Consider the following 10615-nt stretch of genomic DNA (forward strand, 5'->3'; position numbering starts at 1 on the left):
TAGCTTAAATTTTTTTGCCAACATGCAGCAGCTTCAGTTTGAAAGCATCAGCTGCCTTTTGAATTCGTCTGACTCAGTCCCCTTGAACATCCCTAATTACAAAGCCCTAGCCTCCAGAGTTGCTAAAGACGCACCGCTGTTTATCTTCAGCACCTCAGCAGCCGGCGGTTTCTTCACACTCAAGTGCACTCCTGGTCAAGCGAATTGCAATCACATCTCCTTTTAACAATTTCAGGAGGTTAAAACCCTTGTTTCTTCTAAAACGGCATGTTTTGCTAAAAATTACTCCCTCCGTAAACTAATATAAGAGTGTTTAGATCACTACTTTAGTAATCTAAACACTCTTATATTAGTTTACAGAGGGAGTATCATTCTTCAAACTTTACTATGTCATACATCTAGTCTTATCATAATCTGGATCTAGATCCATCCGTGATTTTGCATGCCCATAATTATACAAACGCCAATCCAGCAGACCATGTGTCTCCAATTTGTTTCGAGCCTTGTAACAGCAATACCCAGTCTGCATACATAACCAACTACCTGGATAATTCTGACTAACAAAATGAAGTACCTACATCAGGTTAACTAGAAAACTTCAGCATCTTTAAGCGTTGATATTCTGACCAAAGGGACAACACAAAAACTTTTCCAGCTTGATGATATCAGTCCAATTTCTCTTTAGTCGAATAAGGGCTATTTCGTCAACAAACAATAAGATGCAGGTCACCATTCCATCTTTTCATTGAACTGTAGAGAGAGAAGAACAACTTATTTTTCAGAATGATTTTTTTTTCAAATAAAGGACTTCATAGAGTTAAGACGACATGCATGTTGAAAGCTCTAACCTTCCAATAGTCCCAAAACCAGCGACTCCCTGATTATCTTTAGTAGATGCACCAATGTACAGATATTCATGTGATTTACAACCCACACAAAACTACTATAAGATGGAACATTAAGCTTTGAATTTTCAGTTAGGAAAGAAATGATTGCACCATTTTCTTTAGAAATAGAACATATATAGATAGACATCCATTTAACTGGTATTTTAGATATACCTTTGTCTTAGTTTCACAGAGCACATCCAATTGACAATACGTTCCTGTCCATTCAAGATTGGAAGTCTGGTATCCCCGCTCAAGCACACTATCAAACCTCCAAAACTGTAATCTGATGGCCACGTAGACTGATCAACTGTAACACAAGACCACATATTGCACATGCTGCAGGCTTCCGATCACTTATGGTTAGCACCTAAATATTTCAGATATCATAATTAGATCGACTAAGTGATATGAAAGATCTCTAGTTCTCCACAATGATGATATGCATAACACCATTAGCTCCTTTTCCAAAAGTAAGTCACAATAGCGACTACATGACAATAAATGCTTCCAAAACACATCGTACAGTCAACAACAAAACTGAGGTCTGCATCTTACTACCTAATGATTTAATGAAGCCGCACAAAAATTAGAAACAAAAAGGTATTCTAGAGCTAAATGGTTTAATTCAACTGTAACAAAATTACAAGGCTGCAGAAGATTTGACCGTACCCGCTCGTGCTTCATCACGAAATTGTCAAAATTGATGTTGACAAAATTTCCAAGCCCAAGCCGTACGTCGACAAAATTCTATGTTGCCAAATGCTAAACATGAACCGGCTGTGTTAGACCAATGGAGCGGCATTCATCCATAGCCTGCAAATCCATCCGAGGATTCTGCAGAACAAAGCAAAAAATCAGCATATGACAGTCATGAAAGCTGAATTGATAGAAAGAGTTTACCAAGGAAATTACCTCGAGGTCAGTGTTGAGAAGTGGCAGCCGGCAGATTGGGAGACGTGGACATGCTGATCACACAGACCGGGGATGGGCTGCTCACACACCTCCACCACGGGTCAGCCACTCACATAAACACTTCAATTCCTTCGTTTGATACAACCCCAAGGTTTATCCCGTACTTTTTCAGCCCCCGAATCTTTATGAGAATTTCCCTCTCCAGCACTGAGTTCCCCAATCCGTCATACAAGAAAGCAAGAGAGAATAGGGAGCAGGAAACAATAACATGTAAGAGTATGGTGAGGCAGGGGAGGGGGCCTGGTGCAGGTCTTGCTGACGACGTCCGCGCGATCCCGTCAGCAGCGAGGTGCGCCATGGTGGCGGTGCCGACGTTCCTGATTCTAGCGGCCGGCGCCCCGGCGGGCGACAACGACACCGCCCACCCGCGCCTCCGTCTGCATCAGCAGGCGGGCAGGTCAGGATCTCAGGGTGGATATGAAAATTTGGCTAGGGTTTGCTCGCAGAGATCGGCGACACGGCGGCGCGATGTCGGAGTTGAAGAAGAAGATGTGGCCCCGGCGTGATTCGGAGGGACACAGCGCGCGTTCTCCGGCGTGGCAACGTCGAGCTTCTCAAAGATCCGAGAGAGGCGGCGGAGAGGGAAGAAGGGGACCGTGGGGAAGAGACGGCGACGCACGATGTATGGCTGGTGGCAGCCTGGACAAGCTCATATGGGTAGCGGCATACGTGGGGTGAGAGAGGTAGCGGCCGGAAGAGGGCTGCAGGGTCCGGTGTGGGTTCAAGGCTTCGAACAGATAGCATCAGAGAGGTGTGTGCGTGCGGGGCTTTTCAGATTTTTCTAGCTAGCTGTTTTTTTATCGCGTGCGTTCGACGAGCTGTCGAAGTAACGAGGATCTCAGCCGTCGATCTGTATGTTTAACCTAAAATTAGGAATTTGCCCGTGCCTTGCTACGGGGTATAAATATTTTTATACATTAGCCCACAAATTACCTGTCCATATTACATGATTCCGTAAATAAATGTAAATCCAGTCCATAATTTTATATTTTAATCACTTATTGACTTACCAAACAAAATATGATTTATTTCGTAAGTCAATAAAGATGGGATAGTTAAGGCGATTTTCAAGAAATGGTCATTAGGAAAAATAGTTAACTGCCCGTGCTTTCAACAAGGACACAAAATTGACAATAGATGTACGCCTTTAGAATTTACATGCATATATATATATGTCATCATTTTTTTAATGAAACGTAGTTGATTTTGTTCTACCATTAGTCGAACACTCGTCTTCTTCCGCAACCCCGTATCTTCATCTCCCCCAACAATGTTCGCCACCTTCGTTTATACCTCATCCGGCTCACGCCCACACTTTGAATTTTAAGCACAAAATCTCATAGTTGTTAACGTAAGACAGATTCACACATGGAACAATTACAAGATTTAGATAAAGAAAATTTATTTGTGAATTATGAGTAAACTTATCTTTCCTCTCATATTCTCTTGCTCCCATGAGCTCCTCCTTCCTAGCTTAATGCCATTGCGTTGCCATAGAATAGAGATTAAATAAAGTAATGAAACAATTTATCTAATTGAGAATTGTGTGTCAACATAATGGCATGTGGTCTCCATTCATATAGTAGCAAATTGATCATGTCCGCTTCTCCTTTTTTTTGGTAATGTCCGCTTCTCCTTCCCTCACATGCAATCCTCATGCCTCCTTAGAGGCCATCTACTAAAGCGACATCTTTCTCTTTACTCTGCATTCCACTCCGTTTTCAATTATTGACATTGTGTGTGAGCTCACTTTGTAAAATCTCGTGTTTCCACATTTTTTGATCAATTTGAAATATTATTTTCATCTCTTTTGTTGACAATCAGTCAATTTAAAAGGAAAATTAAGTTAAGTGCCTCTCAAAACTGTATAAACATGAACAATGGTGAAACAGAAGAACGAAATCTTATTTTTCGAAAAAACGTAACCCTCTCTATCCCAAACCGAAAGGAAAAAATAAGACTCTACCCTCTCTATCCCAAACCGAAGGAAAAAAAGAAGACTCTACCTTAGATATACATGGTTTTCTGTAGCTCAGGCTACATGGTACCCCTTATCTTTGCCATCCATTTATGCATCGCGATCTGTGCAGACACATTTGTCTTTTTTGTTTCTCTCAAACGACACAACATATAAACTTTAAATTTTGCAGAACAACAATACATTCTAACTACAACCTGGGAAAAACTTTCAGATTTTTTCATGCTTTTTAAATACTTGAAATAATATTTTTATTCAAAGAAAATCTCATTTTGTATATTTATATCAGACAAAAAAATCTGAATTTTTTTTCACACATTGATGTTCTAATGTTTGTTCGATCTGCAAAGTTTGAAGTTCATATGTTGTTTCATTTTAGAGAAACAAAAAAGAGAAATCTTGTTGTTGTTAGTTAATTGGAGAGTACGGATCTCAAAGCAAGGCTAAAGGGTTGAGGATAAGAGGTTCCATGTAGCGTGAGCTACAAAGGAACTTTGTGGATATACATTGACTGCAAAATATCTGAACTTCAGGCCAAGTCACAGAAAGTTGTACACTCTTACACGCCAAAGCATATGATATAATCCCCTTCAGGTTCCAATCTTACCTTTATCCTAAGATATCCTTTCTAATCACATGTAGCTGCAGACCAAAGCTCCAGGCATGACTAAAAATCAAGAGCAATACGATGAGTTAGGAATGAAGTAGGACAACTAACATATGTGGTTAACAAAAAATATTGATAACTGAAAAAGATGATGCCACACCACTGTCCCACATAATATGTAAAGTTTAGGTTGTTTTAGGTCAACACACAATATTATTTCAGCTTAATTGGCCATATTAAAATCTTATAAAATCAGCTTCAGTCTGTCACCAATGAACTTTCGTTCTTAGTAGAGAATTTACATACAAAACTGACGTTGATACGATGTGGTAGAGGTAGAGCACTTGCATATTTATTGGGATCTACCAAAATCAAAACAAAAAGAAGAAGAAAAAGATTTTCACTGCCGTTGTGTGTATCCCACGTACCTTGGAATTAAGGCCGAACGAGGACCGCCACATCTGTTGTTCCCGCTGCTGAGTGCGAGACGGTGGACGTCTCCTCCACCGATGCCGCATGTGAGACGTTCGTTCTGGTGCGTCCGTGAGGAGGGGCGGCCTGCCCCATCTCTCCCCCGCTGGTGGCTACGCCGGCCACCTCCTACGGCGGCTCAGCCACGGCCTCCTACCAGGGTGAATGAGGACGAGGAGGACCGTCACTACTGCCATGGATCTGGAACCGAAAGGAGATGAGGGCTCACATATGCCGTCACCGCTCCCTTAGTTCGTCGACCGTAGCTGCCCTCGTTCGTCCGCCGCCACATGTTCTGCAAAAAAGAAAAATTGTTTTCTCTAGCTACTACTCCGTACAAATAAAAGAAAGGCCAATGGATTGGTGAACGAGGAGCTAGGTCCTTTTAAGTTCGGATCAGGTGAGAGTACGTTTTCGGCAAGGGCCCATGGATTGCTTAGGAGAGGGAGATCTGTACCAACAAGGAAAGATGGTGACATGACTCATCCGTGATTGATTACTCCCCGGTGATTTTGTTCTGTTACCAAATACTTGTTACGAACACAATTGATACGTTCCTTTTGATTGATTCATTCCTTTCTTTTTGAATGCGATTGGGTTAGCAGGATTGACTTGATTGCCCACCGTGAATTGAGTCCTTCCCGTGTGACCTTTATTGCGTTACTAATTACCAAAGATCTGATTGATCTGATTTGGCAGTCCAGATGAAAACCGGTTTAAATAGAAAACCAGATGGGTGGGGGGATAGAAAACGGTGGGAGGTGGGAACGTACGAGGGAGTTGAACGAAGGGGTTGGACGAAACGTAAGAGGGGAAACAGAACCTTGCGTTTCTTTTAGATGAGAAATTTAACCTATAAAGCCCGGAGAACCGCTAGGCAGGCGGAAGGTGGCCACGTCGCCTTTAAATCGCGAATGCCACCGCGTGTTAATTCGGTGCCCTGCTGGGGGCATTTTCGTCATTTCACGCGTTGGAGTATAAAAGGGAGCCGCTCCAGTGGAGAAGACCTAGCCGCTGCTCCTCCCGCACTCGCGCCGCCCCCTCCCCCCTTCCTCCGCCCCCTCCTCCTCCTCCTCCTCCTCCTCCCATCGCCGCCCCCTCCTCCTCCTCCCACGGTCGTCCCCTCCTCCTCCCCCCTCGCATCTCGTCCGCCCCCGGGTGCGGAGGCGAGCTGCTGCACCCACGCCCCTCCTCCAACTCCCCCACCCCTCCTCCAATGGCGCTCCCTCCTCGGCTCGAGCCCTAGGGCCGCTGCCGCCTGGCACCACCTACGGCCGCGGTCGCTGTAGGCAGCACCTTCGCCCGTCTTCGCCTACGTTGCCGCCGCCTCTGGTGGCCATCGGCCCCTCCGCCCCACCCACGGTCAGCACCGGACCCCTCTCTGTTCTTTTTTTGTTTCATGTATAGATTTAGGAATTGATGGATCTGTGGATGGATGGTTAGATCGATGGATGTATGCTTCAGAATCTGGCAAAGCACCTCTTGTATAGAGAACTATGAAAGTATCCGTCTTTTAATATTAGATATAGAAGAAGCCATCGGCGCTGCGGGTGACACTGATGCTGAGGAAGTAGAGCAGCGAACCGAGGTCCTTCATGGAGAACTCTGTGAAGAGGAGCTGCTGGAGCCGTCGAAGCAAAGCCGGTGTGGACACGGTGAGGACGATGTCGTCCACGTACAGCAAGAGGTACGCGATCTCGTCAGCTTGGCGAAGCATGAACATCGAGGGATCCGAGGGCGCGACAATGAAGCCAACGGCACGGAGGAAGGTGGCGAAGCGGTTGAACCAAGCACGGGGCGCTTGCCGTAGCCCGTAGAGGGACTTGTCGAGGAGGCAGACGTGGTCGGGATGGCGCTCGTCGACGAAGCCGGCCGGTTGCTGGCAGTAGACACGCTCGGTGAGGAAGCCCTGGAGGAAGGCGTTGTTGACGTCCATTTGATGGACATGCCACTCCCGAGCAGCGGCGATGGTGAGCACCACACGGATCGTCGCCGACTTGACGACCGGGGAGAACGTCTCGTCGAAGTCCACGCCCGGGCGCTGGGAGAAGCCGCGTACAACCCACCGCACCTTGTATCACTCCAGTGTCCCGTCCGCCTTGAATTTGTGGCGAAAGAGCCACTTGCCGGTGACGATGTTGGCGCCGCGCGGCCGTGGCACGAGCTTCCAGGTCTGGTTCGCCATCAACGCCATGTACTCCTCCTGCATAGCAGTTAGCCAGTGGGGATCTCGCAGCGCGGTGCGGACGGTTTTAGGTACGGGTGCGATGGAAGGGGTGACGATGGCAGTGTCGGAATCGGCATAGCGCGGGTTTGGCTGAAAGATGCCGCGTTGCACTCGAGTGGTCATGGCATGGGTAGGCGCATGACGACTAGGGCGAGCGGGGGGGGGGGGGGTTGGCACGAGGTTCCGGCATTGGAGGACGACCGGGATCAAGTGCTATAGGAGGAGAGGGTGGTGGCGGTGAGCTCGCCGGGGCGGCGGATGTGGTAGGGTTGGGAGATCCGCTGGTGGGAAGCGCTGGCATGGCATGGGTTTTGGGTTTTGGGTTTTGGTGGCGGGCGATGGAGGGGTAGGATCGGCTGCGGGGCGCGTGCGCGGCGTGCGAGCACGGCGGGGCACGTTGGGGTGGATGGGGGTGGTGGATCATCGTCGGCCTGCAGTGAGCGAGGGATAGACGACGCGGTAAAGGGGAAGTGGTGCTCGTCGAACGTGACATGGCGGGAAACTATGACTCTCCCGGTCTCGCGATTGAGGCAACGGTAGCCCTTGTGATCGGGAGTGTAGCCGAGGAAGACGCAAGGGCGTGAGCGAGGAGCTAATTTGTGCGGCGCAGTATACGCAAGGTTCGGGTAGCAAAGGCACCCGAATACACGGAGTGCATCGTACGCCGGATGAATCCCGTGGAGTAGGAAGAAAGGGGTGTGGTTGTTACACGCGCGACATGGGCGACGTTGAGCACGAAGGTGGTTGTGGCGAGTGCCTCGACCCAGTAGGTGTAGGGCATGGAGGCGTGGGTGAGCATGGTGCGAGCAATGTCATTGAGCATCCGTAGAATGCGTTTTGCACACCCGTTCTGTGGAGAAGTGTAGGGACACGACATGCGTAGCTGGATGCCTTCCGTAGATAAGAACATGCGAGAGGAGCGATTGTCGAACTCGCGACCGTTGTCACTTTGGATGGTGAGAATGTTGAGATGGAAGTGGCAGCGAACGAGCGCATGAAAGTGTTTTATGGTGGGAAGGACGTCGGATTTTTGGCGTGGGAAGGTCCAGACAAAGTGACTATAGTCATCCAACAATACAAGATAATACTGAAATCCAGATATACTAGTGACAGCCGACGTCCAGACATCACAGTGAACTAGTTGAAACGGAAAGAAAGATACATGGTCCGAGGACCCAAACGGTAGTCTAACGTGCTTCCCAAGCTGGCAAGCATGACACACGGACGACAGGGCACCATGGCTTGGCGTGGACGACGAGCGAAGCGTGCTGAGGAGGGAGTCATGGCTGGGATGACCCAGCCGCTAGTGCCGTGTATCGGTGGAGACGACAGTGAGGGTGTGGTGTGATGGCGTGGACGCGGACGCGGACGTGGACGTGGATGTGGACACGGGGTAGAGCTCGCCATCATCATCACATCGGAGGATCACCCGCTTCGTCCTTCGTTCCTTAACAGAGAAACCACGATCATCAAACTCGACATTAACAGGGTTACCGCGAGCTAGGGCTTTGACAGAAATTAGGTTTTTGATGAGGTGGGGAGATACGAGGACGTGGCGAAGCGAGAGTGGTGCTGTGGTGGTGGGAATGGAGGTGTGGCCAGTGTGTGTAACCACGAGCGAGGTCCCATCACCAACTGTAATGCCAGAGGAAGTATAGGGGTGGGAGACGGAGAGCATACCAGAGCTCGACGCCATGTGCGACGAGGCACCTGAGTCGAGGTACCAGTCCGCGGTGGGCGCCGGCGGCTGGGGTTCCTGGACGTGGAGGGTGTTGAGGGCCTGCACCAGCCCATGCTGATCCCACGCCAGGGCGGGTGCCGCACCGTAGAGGGGGTGCGGCGGCACGGCCGGAGTCCACTGCAGCGGAGGAGCGCCAGGCGGGATCGGGTGCGGCGCGGCAGCCGGAGGTGCCGCCGTGTTGTAGTAGTGGGAGACGGTGCCAGCGAACGGAGGCGAAGCCACGAGACGAGGCCCTAGAACTCCAACACCTGGGGCATGGGGATGCAACAGCATCGGCCATGCATGGACCATGTTGGTCCATGGGGTGGTGTTGGTCGCCGGCAGGGCAGGTGCGCGTGACGAAGAGCCCTCGCCGGAGTTGGAGCCACCGATGTCGACCGCCTTGCCCTTTGCTACCTCTTGAGCACTGCGTTGGTTTTCCCTTGAAGAGGAAAGGGTGATGCAGCAAAGTAGCGTAACTATTTCCCTCAGTTTTTGAGAACCAAGGTATCAATCCAGTAGGAGACTACACGCAAGTCGCCTCGTACCTACACAAACAAATAAGAACCTTGCAACCAACACGATAAAGGGGTTGTCAATCCCTTCACGGCCACTTGCAAAAGTGAGATCTGATAGAGATAATAAGATAAATATTTTTGGTATTTTTGTGATATAGATTGAAAGTAAAGATTGCAAAGTAAAAATAGATTGGAAACTTATATGATAGAGAATAGACCCCGGGGCCATAGGTTTCACTAGTGGCTTCTCTCAAGATAGCATAAGTATTACGGTGGGTGAACAAATTACTGTCAAGCAATTGATAGAAAAGTGCATAATTATGAGAATATCTAGGCATGATCATGTATATAGGCATCACGTCCGCGACAAGTAGACCGAAACGATTCTGCATCTACTACTATTACTCCACACATCGACCGCTATCCAGTATGCATCTAGAGTATTAAGTTCATAAGAACAGAGTAACACATTAGGCAAGATGACATGATGTCGAGGGATAAACTCAAGCAATATGATATAAACCCCATCTTTTTATCCTCGATGGCAACAATACAATATGTGTCGTTTCCCTTTCTGTCACTGGGATCGAGCAACGCAAGATTGAACCCAAAGCTAAGCACTTCTCCCATTGCAAGAAAGATCAATCTAGTAGGCCAAACCAAACTGATAATTCGAAGAGACTTGCAAAGATAATACATAAAAGAATTCAGAGGAGATTCAAATATTGTTCATAGATAATCTTGATCATAAACCCACAATTCATCGGATCTCGACAAACACACCGCAAAAAGAATTACATCGAATATATCTCCAAGAAGATCGAGGAGAACTTTGTATTGAGATCCAAAGAGAGAGAAGAAGCCATCTAGCTAATAACTATGGACCCGAAGGTCTGAGGTAAACTACTCACACATCATCGGAGAGGCTATGGTGTTGATGTAGAAGCCCTCTGTGATCGATGCCCCCTTCGGCGGAGCGCCGGAAAAGGCCCCAAGATGGGATCTCACGGGTACAGAAGGTTGCGGCGGTGGAAATAGGGTTTCGTGGTGCTCCTGGATGTTTTCGGGGTATATGGATATATATAGGAGGAAGAAGTAGGTCGGTGGAGCTGCGGGGGGCCCACGAGGTGGGGGCGCGCCTCCCTGCCTCATGGCCTCCTCGTTTCTTTCGTCCACTCCAAGTCCCCTGGATCACGTTTGTTCCAAAAATAACTCTCCCGAAGGTTTCATTC

General features: G+C 48.2%; 1 long non-coding RNA gene across 2 annotated transcripts; it reads right to left on the bottom strand.

Annotated features, from left to right (window-relative positions):
- Positions 1-366: 366 nt before the first annotated feature.
- Positions 367-5459, bottom strand: LOC123181192 (uncharacterized). 2 transcript variants are annotated; one of them, XR_006491543.1, is made up of 5 exons: positions 4876-5448; positions 1803-4507; positions 1560-1724; positions 849-1257; positions 367-750 (listed from the first exon to the last, which is right to left on the bottom strand). It is a non-coding gene; the product is annotated as an uncharacterized lncRNA (long non-coding RNA). The 2 variants fall into 2 exon arrangements; XR_006491542.1 differs by having other exon boundaries at positions 367-1257; positions 4876-5459.
- Between the last annotated feature and the right edge of the window lie 5156 nt (positions 5460-10615).

The sequence above is a fragment of the Triticum aestivum genome, chromosome 1D, assembly GCF_018294505.1.
Source record: "Triticum aestivum cultivar Chinese Spring chromosome 1D, IWGSC CS RefSeq v2.1, whole genome shotgun sequence".
NCBI lineage: Eukaryota > Viridiplantae > Streptophyta > Magnoliopsida > Poales > Poaceae > Triticum > Triticum aestivum.